Here is a 15,092-nt window from a genome sequence, read left to right as displayed (position 1 = left end):
AAGTGCCTTCTGGGTGAGGGAAAGATAATCTAGCCACTAGACCATATCGGATCTGCTTGGGTTCTAACAATTAAGTTCCTAGTATCGTTTCTTAATAAAAAAATTTAGAAAACTGACCTCTGATACCGGCAATTGTACCCGGGCCTTCTGGGTGAAAGCCAGATATCCTAGCCACTAGACCATATCGGATCTGCTTGAGTTTTCACCATTGTTGCTTCTTCTATCGTTTCATAATAAAGATTTTAGAAAACTGACGTCAGATACCGGGAATTGAACAAGTGCCTTCTGGGTGAAGCCAGATATTGTAGCCACTAGACCATATCGGATCTGCTCGGGTTTTAACAATTGAGTTCCTAGTTTCGTTTCTTAATAAAAAATTTAGAAAACTGACCTCCGATACCGGGAATTGAACCCGGGCCTTCTGGGTGAAAGCCAGATATCCTAGCCACTAGACCATATCGGATCTGCTCGAGTCTTCACCATTAAGGTTCTTCTATCGTTTCATAATAAAGATTTAGGAAACTGACCTCAGATACCGGGAATTGAACAAGTGCCTTCTGGGTGAGGGAAAGATAATATAGCCACTAGACCATATCGGATCTGCTTGCGTTCTAACAATTAAGTTCCTAGTATCGTTTCTTAATAAAAAAATTTAGAAAACTGACCTCTGATACCGGGAATTGTACCCGGGCCTTCTGGGTGAAAGCCAGATATCCTAGCCACTACACCATACCGGATCTGCTTGGGTTTCCACTATTGAGCTTCTTCTTTCGTTTCATAATAAAGATTTTAGAAAACTGACGTCAGATACCGGGAATTGAACAAGTGCCTTCTGGGTGAAGCCAGATATCCTAGCCACTAGACCATATCGGGTCTGCTTGGGTTTTAACAATTGAGTTCCTAGTATTTTTTCTTAATAAAGAATTTAGAAAACTGACCTCAGATACCGGGAATTGAACAAGTGCCTTCTGGGTGAGGGAAAGATAATCTAGCCACTAGACCATATCGGATCTGCTTGGGTTCTAACAATTAAGTTCCTAGTATCGTTTCTTAATAAAAAAATTTAGAAAACTGACCTCTGATACCGGCAATTGTACCCGGGCCTTCTGGGTGAAAGCCAGATATCCTAGCCACTAGACCATATCGGATCTGCTTGAGTTTTCACCATTGTTGCTTCTTCTATCGTTTCATAATAAAGATTTTAGAAAACTGACGTCAGATACCGGGAATTGAACAAGTGCCTTCTGGGTGAAGCCAGATATCGTAGCCACTAGACCAAATCGGATCTGCTTGGGTTTTACTAATTGAGTTCCTAGTATCGTTTCTTAATAAAGAATTTGGAAAACTGACCTCCGATACCGGGAATTGAACCCGGGCCTTCTGGGTGAAAGCCAGATATCCTAGCCAATAGACCATATTGGATCTGCTTGGGTTTTAACAATTGAGTTCCTAGTATCTTTTCTTAATAAAGAATTTAGAAAACTGACCTCAGATACCGGGAATTGAACAAGTGCCTTCTGGGTGAGGGAAAGATAATCTAGCCACTAGACCATATCGGATCTGCTTGCGTTCTAACAATTAAGTTCCTAGTATCGTTTCTTAATAAAAAAAAAATTTAGAAAACTGACCTCTGATACCGGGAATTGTACCCGGGCCTTGTAGGTGAAAGCCATAAATCCTAGCCACTAGACCATATCGGATCTGCTTGGGTTTTAACAATTGAGTTCCTAGAATCGTTTCTTAATAAAAAAATTTAGAAAACTGACCTCCGATACCGGGAATTGAACCCGGGCCTTCTGGGTGAAAGCCAGATTTCCTATCCACTAGACCATATCGGATCTGCTTGAGTTTTCACCATTGAGCTTCTTCTTTCGTTTCATAATAAAGATTTTAGAAAACGGACGTCAGATACCGGGAATTGAACAAGTGCCTTCTGGGTGAAGCCAGATATCGAAGCCACTAGACCAAATCGGATCTGCTTGGGTTTTAACAATTGAGTTCCTAGTATCGTTTCTTAATAAAAAATTTAGAAAACTGACCTCCAATACCGGGATCTGAACCCGGGCCTTCTGAGTTTTCACCATTAAGCTTCTTCTTTCGTTTCATAATAAAGATTTTAGAAAACGGACGTCAGATACCGGGAATTGAACAAGTGCCTTCTGGGTGAAGCCAGATATCGTAGCCACTAGACCAAATCGGATCTGCTTGGGTTTTAACAATTGTGTTCCTAGTATCGTTTCTTAATAAAGAATTTGGAAAACTGACCTCCGATACCGGGATCTGAACCCGGGCCTTCTGGGTGAAAGCCAGATATCCTAGCCACTAGACCATATCGGATCTGCTCGAGTCTTCACCATTAAGGTTCTTCTATCGTTTCATAATAAAGATTTTAGAAAACTGACGTCAGATACCAGGAATTGAACAAGTGCCTTCTGGGTGAAGCCAGATATCCTAGCCAATAGACCATATTGGATCTGCTTGGGTTTTAACAATTGAGTTCCTAGTATCTTTTCTTAATAAAGAATTTAGTAAACTGACCTCAGATACCGGGAATTGAACAAGTGCCTTCTGGGTGAGGGAAAGATAATCTAGCCACTAGACCATATCGGATCTGCTTGGGTTCTAACAATTAAGTTCCTAGTATCGTTTCTTAATAAAAAAAATTTAGAAAACTGACCTCTGATACCGGGAATTGTACCCGGGCCTTGTGGGTGAAAGCCAGATATCCTAGCCACTAGACCATATCGGATCTGCTTGGGTTCTAACAATTAAGTTCCTAGTATCATTCTTAATAAAAAAATTTAGAAAACTGACCTCTGATACCGGGAATTGTACCCGGGCCTTCTGGGTGAAAGCCAGATATCCTAGCCACTAGACCATATCGGATCTGCTTGAGTTTTCACCATTGTTGCTTCTTCTATCGTTTCATAATAAAGATTTTAGAAAACTGACCTCAGATACCGGGAATTGAACAAGTGCCTTCTGGGTGAAGCCAGATATCCTAGCCAATAGACCATATTGGATCTGCTTGGGTTTTAACAATTGAGTTCCTAGTATCTTTTCTTAATAAAGAATTTAGAAAACTGACCTCAGATACCGGAAATTGAACAAGTGCCTTCTGGGTGAGGGAAAGATAATCTAGCCACTAGACCATATCGGATCTGCTTGGGTTCTAACAATTAAGTTCCTAGTATCGTTTCTTAATAAAAAAAATTTAGAAAACTGACCTCTGATACCGGGAATTGTACCCGGGCCTTGTGGGTGAAAGCCAGATATCCTAGCCACTAGACCATATCGGATCTGCTTGGGTTCTAACAATTAAGTTCCTAGTATCATTCTTAATAAAAAAATTTAGAAAACTGACCTCTGATACCGGGAATTGTACCCGGGCCTTCTGGGTGAAAGCCAGATATCCTAGCCACTAGACCATATCGGATCTGCTTGAGTTTTCACCATTGTTGCTTCTTCTATCGTTTCATAATAAAGATTTTAGAAAACTGACCTCAGATACCGGGAATTGAACAAGTGCCTTCTGGGTGAAGCCAGATATCCTAGCCAATAGACCATATTGGATCTGCTTGGGTTTTAACAATTGAGTTCCTAGTATCTTTTCTTAATAAAGAATTTAGAAAACTGACCTCAGATACCGGAAATTGAACAAGTGCCTTCTGGGTGAGGGAAAGATAATCTAGCCACTAGACCATATCGGATCTGCTTGGGTTCTAACAATTAAGTTCCTAGTATCGTTTCTTAATTAAAAAGATTTAGAAAACTGACCTCCGATACCGGGAATTGAACCCGGGCATTCTGGGTGAAAGCCAGATATCCTAGCCATTAGACCATATCGGATCTGCTTGGGTAACCACTATTGAGCTTCTTCTTTCGTTTCATAATAAAGATTTTAGAAAACTGACGTCAGATACCGGGAATTGAACAAGTGCCTTCTGGGTGAACCCAGATATCCTAGCCACTAGACCATATCGGATCTGCTTGGGTTTTAACAATTGAGTTCCTAGTATCTTTTCTTAATGAAGAATTTAGAAAACTGACCTCAGATACCGGGAATTGAACAAGTGCCTTCTGGGTGAGGGAAAGATAATCTAGCCACTAGACCATATCGGATCTGCTTGGGTTCTAACAATTAAGTTCCTAGTATCGTTTCTTAATAAAAAAATTTAGAAAACTGACCTCTGATACCGGGAATTGTACCCGGGCCTTCTGAGTGAAAGCCAGATATCCTAGCCACTAGACCATATCGGATCTGCTTGAGTTTTCACCATTGTTGCTTCTTCTATCGTTTCATAATAAAGATTTTAGTAAACTGACGTCAGATACCGGGAATTGAATAAGTGCCTTCTGGGTGAAGCCAGATATCGTAGCCACTAGACCATATCGGATCTGCTTGGGTTTTAACAATTGAGTTCCTAGTATCGTTTCTTAATAAAGAATTTAGAAAACTGACCTCAGATACCGGGAATTGAACAAGTGCCTTCTGGGTGAGGGAAAGATAATCTAGCCACTAGACCATATCGGATCTGCTTGGGTTCTAACAATTAAGTTCCTAGTATCGTTTCTTAATAAAAAATTTAGAAAACTGACCTCAGATACCGGGAATTGAACAAGTGCCTTCTGGGTGAGGGAAAGATAATCTAGCCACTAGACCATATCGGATCTGCTCGGGTTTTAACAATTGAGTTCCTAGTTTCGTTTCTTAATAAAAAATTTAGAAAATTGACCTCCGATACCGGGAATTGAACCCGGGCCTTCTGGGTGAAAGCCAGATATCCTAGCCAATAGACCATATTGGATCTGCTTGGGTTTTAACAATTGAGTTCCTAGTATCTTTTCTTAATAAAGAATTTAGAAAACTGACCTCAGATACCGGGAATTGAACAAGTGCCTTCTGGGTGAGGGAAAGATAATCTAGCCACTAGACCATATCGGATCTGCTTGCGTTCTAACAATTAAGTTCCTAGTATCGTTTCTTAATAAAAAAAAATTTAGAAAACTGACCTCTGATACCGGGAATTGTACCCGGGCCTTGTAGGTGAAAGCCATAAATCCTAGCCACTAGACCATATCGGATCTGCTTGGGTTTTAACAATTGAGTTCCTAGAATCGTTTCTTAATAAAAAAATTTAGAAAACTGACCTCCGATACCGGGAATTGAACCCGGGCCTTCTGGGTGAAAGCCAGATTTCCTATCCACTAGACCATATCGGATCTGCTTGAGTTTTCACCATTGAGCTTCTTCTTTCGTTTCATAATAAAGATTTTAGAAAACGGACGTCAGATACCGGGAATTGAACAAGTGCCTTCTGGGTGAAGCCAGATATCGAAGCCACTAGACCAAATCGGATCTGCTTGGGTTTTAACAATTGAGTTCCTAGTATCGTTTCTTAACAAAAAATTTAGAAAACTGACCTCCAATACCGGGATCTGAACCCGGGCCTTCTGAGTTTTCACCATTAAGCTTCTTCTTTCGTTTCATAATAAAGATTTTAGAAAACGGACGTCAGATACCGGGAATTGAACAAGTGCCTTCTGGGTGAAGCCAGATATCGTAGCCACTAGACCAAATCGGATCTGCTTGGGTTTTAACAATTGTGTTCCTAGTATCGTTTCTTAATAAAGAATTTGGAAAACTGACCTCCGATACCGGGATCTGAACCCGGGCCTTCTGGGTGAAAGCCAGATATCCTAGCCACTAGACCATATCGGATCTGCTCGAGTCTTCACCATTAAGGTTCTTCTATCGTTTCATAATAAAGATTTTAGAAAACTGACGTCAGATACCAGGAATTGAACAAGTGCCTTCTGGGTGAAGCCAGATATCCTAGCCAATAGACCATATTGGATCTGCTTGGGTTTTAACAATTGAGTTCCTAGTATCTTTTCTTAATAAAGAATTTAGTAAACTGACCTCAGATACCGGGAATTGAACAAGTGCCTTCTGGGTGAGGGAAAGATAATCTAGCCACTAGACCATATCGGATCTGCTTGGGTTCTAACAATTAAGTTCCTAGTATCGTTTCTTAATAAAAAAAATTTAGAAAACTGACCTCTGATACCGGGAATTGTACCCGGGCCTTGTGGGTGAAAGCCAGATATCCTAGCCACTAGACCATATCGGATCTGCTTGGGTTCTAACAATTAAGTTCCTAGTATCATTCTTAATAAAAAAATTTAGAAAACTGACCTCTGATACCGGGAATTGTACCCGGGCCTTCTGGGTGAAAGCCAGATATCCTAGCCACTAGACCATATCGGATCTGCTTGAGTTTTCACCATTGTTGCTTCTTCTATCGTTTCATAATAAAGATTTTAGAAAACTGACCTCAGATACCGGGAATTGAACAAGTGCCTTCCGGGTGAAGCCAGATATCCTAGCCAATAGACCATATTGGATCTGCTTGGGTTTTAACAATTGAGTTCCTAGTATCTTTTCTTAATAAAGAATTTAGTAAACTGACCTCAGATACCGGGAATTGAACAAGTGCCTTCTGGGTGAGGGAAAGATAATCTAGCCACTAGACCATATCGGATCTGCTTGGGTTCTAACAATTAAGTTCCTAGTATCGTTTCTTAATAAAAAAATTTAGAAAACTGACCTCTGATACCGGGAATTGTACCCGGGCCTTGTGGGTGAAAGCCAGATATCCTAGCCACTAGACCATATCGGATCTGCTTGGGTTCTAACAATTAAGTTCCTAGTATCATTCTTAATTAAAAAATTTAGAAAACTGACCTCTGATACCGGGAATTGTACCCGGGCCTTCTGGGTGAAAGCCAGATATCCTAGCCACTAGACCATATCGGATCTGCTTGAGTTTTCACCATTGTTGCTTCTTCTATCTTTTCATAATAAAGATTTTAGTAAACTGACGTCAGATACCGGGAATTGAATAAGTGCCTTCTGGGTGAAGCCAGATATCGTAGCCACTAGACCATATCGGATCTGCTTGGGTTTAAACAATTGAGTTCCTAGTATCGTTTCTTAATAAAGAATTTAGAAAACTGACCTCCGATACCGGGATCTGAACCCGGGCCTTCTGGGTGAAAGCCAGATTTCCTATCCACTAGACCATATCGGATCTGCTTGAGTTTTCACCATTGAGCTTCTTCTTTCGTTTCATAATAAAGATTTTAGAAAAAGGACCTCCGATACCCGGAATTGAACCCGGTCCTTCTGGGTGAAAGCCAGATATCGTAGCCACTAGACCAAATCGGATCTGCTTGGGTTTTAACAATTGAGTTCCTAGTATCTTTTCTTAATAAAGAATTTAGAAAACTGACCTCAGATACCGGGAATTGAACAAGTGCCTTCTGGGTGAGGGAAAGATAATCTAGCCACTAGACCATATCGGATCTGCTCGGGTTTTAACAATTGAGTTCCTAGTTTCGTTTCTTAATAAAAAATTTAGAAAATTGGCCTCCGATACCGGGAATTGAACCCGGGCCTTCTGGGTGAAAGCCAGATATCCTAGCCACTAGACCATATCGGATCTGCTCGAGTCTTCACCATTAAGGTTCTTCTATCGTTTCATAATAAAGATTTTAGAAAACTGACCTCAGATACCGGGAATTGAACAAGTGCCTTCTGGGTGAAGCCAGATATCGAAGCCACTAGACCAAATCGGATCTGCTTGGGTTTTAACAATTGAGTTCCTAGTATCGTTTCTTAACAAAAAATTTAGAAAACTGACCTCCAATACCGGGATCTGAACCCGGGCCTTCTGAGTTTTCACCATTAAGCTTCTTCTTTCGTTTCATAATAAAGATTTTAGAAAACGGACGTCAGATACCGGGAATTGAACAAGTGCCTTCTGGGTGAAGCCAGATATCGTAGCCACTAGACCAAATCGGATCTGCTTGGGTTTTAACAATTGTGTTCCTAGTATCGTTTCTTAATAAAGAATTTGGAAAACTGACCTCCGATACCGGGATCTGAACCCGGGCCTTCTGGGTGAAAGCCAGATATCCTAGCCACTAGACCATATCGGATCTGCTCGAGTCTTCACCATTAAGGTTCTTCTATCGTTTCATAATAAAGATTTTAGAAAACTGACGTCAGATACCAGGAATTGAACAAGTGCCTTCTGGGTGAAGCCAGATATCCTAGCCAATAGACCATATTGGATCTGCTTGGGTTTTAACAATTGAGTTCCTAGTATCTTTTCTTAATAAAGAATTTAGTAAACTGACCTCAGATACCGGGAATTGAACAAGTGCCTTCTGGGTGAGGGAAAGATAATCTAGCCACTAGACCATATCGGATCTGCTTGGGTTCTAACAATTAAGTTCCTAGTATCGTTTCTTAATAAAAAAAATTTAGAAAACTGACCTCTGATACCGGGAATTGTACCCGGGCCTTGTGGGTGAAAGCCAGATATCCTAGCCACTAGACCATATCGGATCTGCTTGGGTTCTAACAATTAAGTTCCTAGTATCATTCTTAATAAAAAAATTTAGAAAACTGACCTCTGATACCGGGAATTGTACCCGGGCCTTCTGGGTGAAAGCCAGATATCCTAGCCACTAGACCATATCGGATCTGCTTGAGTTTTCACCATTGTTGCTTCTTCTATCGTTTCATAATAAAGATTTTAGAAAACTGACCTCAGATACCGGGAATTGAACAAGTGCCTTCCGGGTGAAGCCAGATATCCTAGCCAATAGACCATATTGGATCTGCTTGGGTTTTAACAATTGAGTTCCTAGTATCTTTTCTTAATAAAGAATTTAGTAAACTGACCTCAGATACCGGGAATTGAACAAGTGCCTTCTGGGTGAGGGAAAGATAATCTAGCCACTAGACCATATCGGATCTGCTTGGGTTCTAACAATTAAGTTCCTAGTATCGTTTCTTAATAAAAAAATTTAGAAAACTGACCTCTGATACCGGGAATTGTACCCGGGCCTTGTGGGTGAAAGCCAGATATCCTAGCCACTAGACCATATCGGATCTGCTTGGGTTCTAACAATTAAGTTCCTAGTATCATTCTTAATTAAAAAATTTAGAAAACTGACCTCTGATACCGGGAATTGTACCCGGGCCTTCTGGGTGAAAGCCAGATATCCTAGCCACTAGACCATATCGGATCTGCTTGAGTTTTCACCATTGTTGCTTCTTCTATCTTTTCATAATAAAGATTTTAGTAAACTGACGTCAGATACCGGGAATTGAATAAGTGCCTTCTGGGTGAAGCCAGATATCGTAGCCACTAGACCATATCGGATCTGCTTGGGTTTAAACAATTGAGTTCCTAGTATCGTTTCTTAATAAAGAATTTAGAAAACTGACCTCCGATACCGGGATCTGAACCCGGGCCTTCTGGGTGAAAGCCAGATTTCCTATCCACTAGACCATATCGGATCTGCTTGAGTTTTCACCATTGAGCTTCTTCTTTCGTTTCATAATAAAGATTTTAGAAAAAGGACCTCCGATACCCGGAATTGAACCCGGTCCTTCTGGGTGAAAGCCAGATATCGTAGCCACTAGACCAAATCGGATCTGCTTGGGTTTTAACAATTGAGTTCCTAGTATCTTTTCTTAATAAAGAATTTAGAAAACTGACCTCAGATACCGGGAATTGAACAAGTGCCTTCTGGGTGAGGGAAAGATAATCTAGCCACTAGACCATATCGGATCTGCTCGGGTTTTAACAATTGAGTTCCTAGTTTCGTTTCTTAATAAAAAATTTAGAAAATTGGCCTCCGATACCGGGAATTGAACCCGGGCCTTCTGGGTGAAAGCCAGATATCCTAGCCACTAGACCATATCGGATCTGCTCGAGTCTTCACCATTAAGGTTCTTCTATCGTTTCATAATAAAGATTTTAGAAAACTGACCTCAGATACCGGGAATTGAACAAGTGCCTTCTGGGTGAAGCCAGATATCCTAGCCAATAGACCATATTGGATCTGCTTGGGTTTTAACAATTGAGTTCCTAGTATCTTTTCTTAATAAAGAATTTAGAAAACTGACCTCAGATACCGGAAATTGAACAAGTGCCTTCTGGGTGAGGGAAAGATAATCTAGCCACTAGACCATATCGGATCTGCTTGGGTTCTAACAATTAAGTTCCTAGTATCGTTTCTTAATAAAAAAGATTTAGAAAACTGACCTCCGATACCGGGAATTGAACCCGGGCATTCTGGGTGAAAGCCAGATATCCTAGCCATTAGACCATATCGGATCTGCTTGGGTAACCACTATTGAGCTTCTTCTTTCGTTTCATAATAAAGATTTTAGAAAACTGACGTCAGATACCGGGAATTGAACAAGTGCCTTCTGGGTGAACCCAGATATCCTAGCCACTAGACCATATCGGATCTGCTTGGGTTTTAACAATTGAGTTCCTAGTATCTTTTCTTAATGAAGAATTTAGAAAACTGACCTCAGATACCGGGAATTGAACAAGTGCCTTCTGGGTGAGGGAAAGATAATCTAGCCACTAGACCATATCGGATCTGCTTGGGTTCTAACAATTAAGTTCCTAGTATCGTTTCTTAATAAAAAATTTAGAAAACTGACCTCAGATACCGGGAATTGAACAAGTGCCTTCTGGGTGAGGGAAAGATAATCTAGCCACTAGACCATATCGGATCTGCTCGGGTTTTAACAATTGAGTTCCTAGTTTCGTTTCTTAATAAAAAAATTTAGAAAACTGACCTCCGATACCGGGAATTGAACCCGGGCCTTCTGGGTGAAAGCCAGATATCCTAGCCACTAGACCATATCGGATCTGCTTGGGTTTCCACTATTGAGCTTCTTCTTTCGTTTCATAATAAAGATTTTAGAAAACTGACGTCAGATACCGGGAATTGAACAAGTGCCTTCTGGGTGAAGCCAGATATCCTAGCCAATAGACCATATTGGATCTGCTTGGGTTTTAACAATTGAGTTCCTAGTATCTTTTCTTAATTTAAGAATTTAGAAAACTGACCTCAGATACCGGGAATTGAACAAGTGCCTTCTGGGTGAGGGAAAGATAATCTAGTCACTAGACCATATCGGATCTGCTCGGGTTTTAACAATTGAGTTCCTAGTTTCGTTTCTTAATAAAAAATTTAGAAAATTGACCTCCGATACCGGGAATTGAACCCGGGCCTTCTGGGTGAAAGCCAGATATCCTAGCCACTAGACCATATCGGATCTGCTCGAGTCTTCACCATTAAGGTTCTTCTATCGTTTCATAATAAAGAATTTAGAAAACTGACCTCAGATACCGGGAATTGAACAAGTGCCTTCTGAGTGAAGCCAGATATCCTAGCCAATAGACCATATTGGATCTGCTTGGGTTTTAACAATTGAGTTCCTAGTATCTTTTCTTAATAAAGAATTTAGAAAACTGACCTCAGATACCGGGAATTGAACAAGTGCCTTCTGGGTGAGGGAAAGATAATCTAGCCACTAGACCATATCGGATCTGCTTGCGTTCTAACAATTAAGTTCCTAGTATCGTTTCTAAATAAGAAAATTTAGAAAACTGACCTCTGATACCGGGAATTGTACCCGGGCCTTGTGGGTGAAAGCCAGATATCCTAGCCACTATACCATATCGGATCTGCTTGGGTTTTAACAATTGAGTTCCTAGTATCGTTTCTTAATAAAAAAAATTTAGAAAACTGACCTCCGATACCGGGAATTGAACCCGGGCCTTCTGGGTGAAAGCCAGATATCCTAGCCACTAGACCATATCGGATCTGCTTGGGTTTCCACTATTGAGCTTCTTCTTTCGTTTCATAATAAAGATTTTAGAAAACTGACGTCAGATACCGGGAATTGAACAAGTGCCTTCTGGGTGAAGCCAGATATCCTAGCCACTAGACCATATCGGATCTGCTTGGGTTTTAACAATTGAGTTCCTAGTATCTTTTCTTAATAAAGAATTTAGAAAACTGACCTCAGATACCGGGAATTGAACAAGTGCCTTCTGGGTGAGGGAAAGATAATCTAGCCACTAGACCATAACGGATCTGCTTGCGTTCTAACAATTAAGTTTCTAGTATCGTTTCTTAATAAAAAAATTTAGAAAACTAACCTCTGATACCGGGAATTGTACCCGGGCCTTGTGGGTGAAAGCCACATATCCTAGCCACTAGACCATATCGGATCTGCTTGGGTTTCCACTATTGAGCTTCTTCTTTCGTTTCATAATAAAGATTTTAGAAAACTGACGTCAGATACCGGGAATTGAACAAGTGCCTTCTGGGTGAAGCCAGATATCCTAGCCAATAGACCATATTGGATCTGCTTGGGTTTTAACAATTGAGTTCCTAGTATCTTTTCTTAATAAAGAATTTAGAAAACTGACCTCAGATACCGGGAATTGAACAAGTGCCTTCTGGGTGAGGGAAAGATAATCTAGTCACTAGACCATATCGGATCTGCTCGGGTTTTAACAATTGAGTTCCTAGTTTCGTTTCTTAATAAAAAATTTAGAAAATTGACCTCCGATACCGGGAAATGAACCCGGGCCTTCTGGGTGAAAGCCAGATATCCTAGCCACTAGACCATATCGGATCTGCTCGAGTCTTCACCATTAAGGTTCTTCTATCGTTTCATAATAAAGAATTTAGAAAACTGACCTCAGATACCGGGAATTGAACAAGTGCCTTCTGAGTGAAGCCAGATATCCTAGCCAATAGACCATATTGGATCTGCTTGGGTTTTAACAATTGAGTTCCTAGTATCTTTTCTTAATAAAGAATTTAGAAAACTGACCTCAGATACCGGGAATTGAACAAGTGCCTTCTGGGTGAGGGAAAGATAATCTAGCCACTAGACCATATCGGATCTGCTTGCGTTCTAACAATTAAGTTCCTAGTATCGTTTCTAAATAAGAAAATTTAGAAAACTGACCTCTGATACCGGGAATTGTACCCGGGCCTTGTGGGTGAAAGCCAGATATCCTAGCCACTATACCATATCGGATCTGCTTGGGTTTTAACAATTGAGTTCCTAGTATCGTTTCTTAATAAAAAAATTTAGAAAACTGACCTCCGATACCGGGAATTGAACCCGGGCCTTCTGGGTGAAAGCCAGATATCCTAGCCACTAGACCATATCGGATCTGCTTGGGTTTCCACTATTGAGCTTCTTCTTTCGTTTCATAATAAAGATTTTAGAAAACTGACGTCAGATACCGGGAATTGAACAAGTGCCTTCTGGGTGAAGCCAGATATCCTAGCCACTAGACCATATCGGATCTGCTTGGGTTTTAACAATTGAGTTCCTAGTATCTTTTCTTAATAAAGAATTTAGAAAACTGACCTCAGATACCGGGAATTGAACAAGTGCCTTCTGGGTGAGGGAAAGATAATCTAGCCACTAGACCATAACGGATCTGCTTGCGTTCTAACAATTAAGTTTCTAGTATCGTTTCTTAATAAAAAAATTTAGAAAACTAACCTCTGATACCGGGAATTGTACCCGGGCCTTGTGGGTGAAAGCCACATATCCTAGCCACTAGACCATATCGGATCTGCTTGGGTTTCCACTATTGAGCTTCTTCTTTCGTTTCATAATAAAGATTTTAGAAAACTGACGTCAGATACCGGGAATTGAACAAGTGCCTTCTGGGTGAAGCCAGATATCCTAGCCACTAGACCATATCGGATCTGCTTGGGTTTTAACAATTGAGTTCCTAGTATCTTTTCTTAATAAAGATTTTAGAAAACTGACCTCAGATACCGGGAATTGAACAAGTACCTTCTGGGTGAAGCCAGATATCCTACCCAATAGACCATATTGGATCTGCTTGGGTTTTAACAATTGAGTTCCTAGTATCTTTTCTTAATAAAGAATTTAGAAAACTGACCTCAGATACCGGAAATTGAACAAGTGCCTTCTGGGTGAGGGAAAGATAATCTAGCCACTAGACCATATCGGATCTGCTTGGGTTCTAACAATTAAGTTCCTAGTATCGTTTCTTAATTAAAAAGATTTAGAAAACTGACCTCCGATACCGGGAATTGAACCCGGGCATTCTGGGTGAAAGCCAGATATCCTAGCCATTAGACCATATCGGATCTGCTTGGGTAACCACTATTGAGCTTCTTCTTTCGTTTCATAATAAAGATTTTAGAAAACTGACGTCAGATACCGGGAATTGAACAAGTGCCTTCTGGGTGAACCCAGATATCCTAGCCACTAGACCATATCGGATCTGCTTGGGTTTTAACAATTGAGTTCCTAGTATCTTTTCTTAATGAAGAATTTAGAAAACTGACCTCAGATACCGGGAATTGAACAAGTGCCTTCTGGGTGAGGGAAAGATAATCTAGCCACTAGACCATATCGGATCTGCTTGGGTTCTAACAATTAAGTTCCTAGTATCGTTTCTTAATAAAAAAATTTAGAAAACTGACCTCTGATACCGGGAATTGTACCCGGGCCTTCTGAGTGAAAGCCAGATATCCTAGCCACTAGACCATATCGGATCTGCTTGAGTTTTCACCATTGTTGCTTCTTCTATCGTTTCATAATAAAGATTTTAGTAAACTGACGTCAGATACCGGGAATTGAATAAGTGCCTTCTGGGTGAAGCCAGATATCGTAGCCACTAGACCATATCGGATCTGCTTGGGTTTTAACAATTGAGTTCCTAGTATCGTTTCTTAATAAAGAATTTAGAAAACTGACCTCAGATACCGGGAATTGAACAAGTGCCTTCTGGGTGAGGGAAAGATAATCTAGCCACTAGACCATATCGGATCTGCTTGGGTTCTAACAATTAAGTTCCTAGTATCGTTTCTTAATAAAAAATTTAGAAAACTGACCTCAGATACCGGGAATTGAACAAGTGCCTTCTGGGTGAGGGAAAGATAATCTAGCCACTAGACCATATCGGATCTGCTCGGGTTTTAACAATTGAGTTCCTAGTTTCGTTTCTTAATAAAAAATTTAGAAAATTGACCTCCGATACCGGGAATTGAACCCGGGCCTTCTGGGTGAAAGCCAGATATCCTAGCCAATAGACCATATTGGATCTGCTTGGGTTTTAACAATTGAGTTCCTAGTATCTTTTCTTAATAAAGAATTTAGAAAACTGACCTCAGATACCGGGAATTGAACAAGTGCCTTC

The 15,092-nt window shown here is 40.5% G+C and overlaps 16 non-coding genes across 16 annotated transcripts; all 16 read right to left on the bottom strand.

The window, feature by feature from the left end:
• Positions 1-391: 391 nt before the first annotated feature.
• On the bottom strand, positions 392-463 carry TRNAE-UUC (transfer RNA glutamic acid (anticodon UUC)). Its single transcript has one exon. It is a non-coding gene; the product is annotated as a tRNA-Glu (tRNA).
• Positions 464-1,766: 1,303 nt separating this feature from the next.
• On the bottom strand, positions 1,767-1,838 carry TRNAE-UUC (transfer RNA glutamic acid (anticodon UUC)). The gene has a single exon. It is a non-coding gene; the product is annotated as a tRNA-Glu (tRNA).
• A 427-nt stretch (positions 1,839-2,265) lies between these two features.
• Positions 2,266-2,337, bottom strand: TRNAE-UUC (transfer RNA glutamic acid (anticodon UUC)). The gene has a single exon. It is a non-coding gene; the product is annotated as a tRNA-Glu (tRNA).
• A 1,440-nt stretch (positions 2,338-3,777) lies between these two features.
• Positions 3,778-3,849, bottom strand: TRNAE-UUC (transfer RNA glutamic acid (anticodon UUC)). The gene has a single exon. It is a non-coding gene; the product is annotated as a tRNA-Glu (tRNA).
• A 1,302-nt stretch (positions 3,850-5,151) lies between these two features.
• TRNAE-UUC (transfer RNA glutamic acid (anticodon UUC)) lies at positions 5,152-5,223 on the bottom strand. The gene has a single exon. It is a non-coding gene; the product is annotated as a tRNA-Glu (tRNA).
• Positions 5,224-5,650: 427 nt separating this feature from the next.
• TRNAE-UUC (transfer RNA glutamic acid (anticodon UUC)) lies at positions 5,651-5,722 on the bottom strand. The gene has a single exon. It is a non-coding gene; the product is annotated as a tRNA-Glu (tRNA).
• A 1,711-nt stretch (positions 5,723-7,433) lies between these two features.
• TRNAE-UUC (transfer RNA glutamic acid (anticodon UUC)) lies at positions 7,434-7,505 on the bottom strand. The gene has a single exon. It is a non-coding gene; the product is annotated as a tRNA-Glu (tRNA).
• Positions 7,506-7,932: 427 nt separating this feature from the next.
• On the bottom strand, positions 7,933-8,004 carry TRNAE-UUC (transfer RNA glutamic acid (anticodon UUC)). The gene has a single exon. It is a non-coding gene; the product is annotated as a tRNA-Glu (tRNA).
• Positions 8,005-9,715: 1,711 nt separating this feature from the next.
• TRNAE-UUC (transfer RNA glutamic acid (anticodon UUC)) lies at positions 9,716-9,787 on the bottom strand. Its single transcript has one exon. It is a non-coding gene; the product is annotated as a tRNA-Glu (tRNA).
• A 340-nt stretch (positions 9,788-10,127) lies between these two features.
• TRNAE-UUC (transfer RNA glutamic acid (anticodon UUC)) lies at positions 10,128-10,199 on the bottom strand. The gene has a single exon. It is a non-coding gene; the product is annotated as a tRNA-Glu (tRNA).
• A 476-nt stretch (positions 10,200-10,675) lies between these two features.
• Positions 10,676-10,747, bottom strand: TRNAE-UUC (transfer RNA glutamic acid (anticodon UUC)). Its single transcript has one exon. It is a non-coding gene; the product is annotated as a tRNA-Glu (tRNA).
• Positions 10,748-11,086: 339 nt separating this feature from the next.
• Positions 11,087-11,158, bottom strand: TRNAE-UUC (transfer RNA glutamic acid (anticodon UUC)). The gene has a single exon. It is a non-coding gene; the product is annotated as a tRNA-Glu (tRNA).
• Positions 11,159-11,636: 478 nt separating this feature from the next.
• On the bottom strand, positions 11,637-11,708 carry TRNAE-UUC (transfer RNA glutamic acid (anticodon UUC)). Its single transcript has one exon. It is a non-coding gene; the product is annotated as a tRNA-Glu (tRNA).
• A 749-nt stretch (positions 11,709-12,457) lies between these two features.
• On the bottom strand, positions 12,458-12,529 carry TRNAE-UUC (transfer RNA glutamic acid (anticodon UUC)). Its single transcript has one exon. It is a non-coding gene; the product is annotated as a tRNA-Glu (tRNA).
• A 477-nt stretch (positions 12,530-13,006) lies between these two features.
• Positions 13,007-13,078, bottom strand: TRNAE-UUC (transfer RNA glutamic acid (anticodon UUC)). Its single transcript has one exon. It is a non-coding gene; the product is annotated as a tRNA-Glu (tRNA).
• Positions 13,079-13,965: 887 nt separating this feature from the next.
• TRNAE-UUC (transfer RNA glutamic acid (anticodon UUC)) lies at positions 13,966-14,037 on the bottom strand. The gene has a single exon. It is a non-coding gene; the product is annotated as a tRNA-Glu (tRNA).
• Between the last annotated feature and the right edge of the window lie 1,055 nt (positions 14,038-15,092).

Source organism: Phalangium opilio, unplaced genomic scaffold (genome assembly GCF_054372755.1).
Source record: "Phalangium opilio isolate 3A_F unplaced genomic scaffold, DU_Popi_V2 ptg000039l_1, whole genome shotgun sequence".
In the NCBI taxonomy this organism is placed as follows: domain Eukaryota; kingdom Metazoa; phylum Arthropoda; class Arachnida; order Opiliones; family Phalangiidae; genus Phalangium; species Phalangium opilio.
Note: the sequence above shows the minus strand (reverse complement) of the source record. Positions and strands in the feature narration are given on the sequence as shown.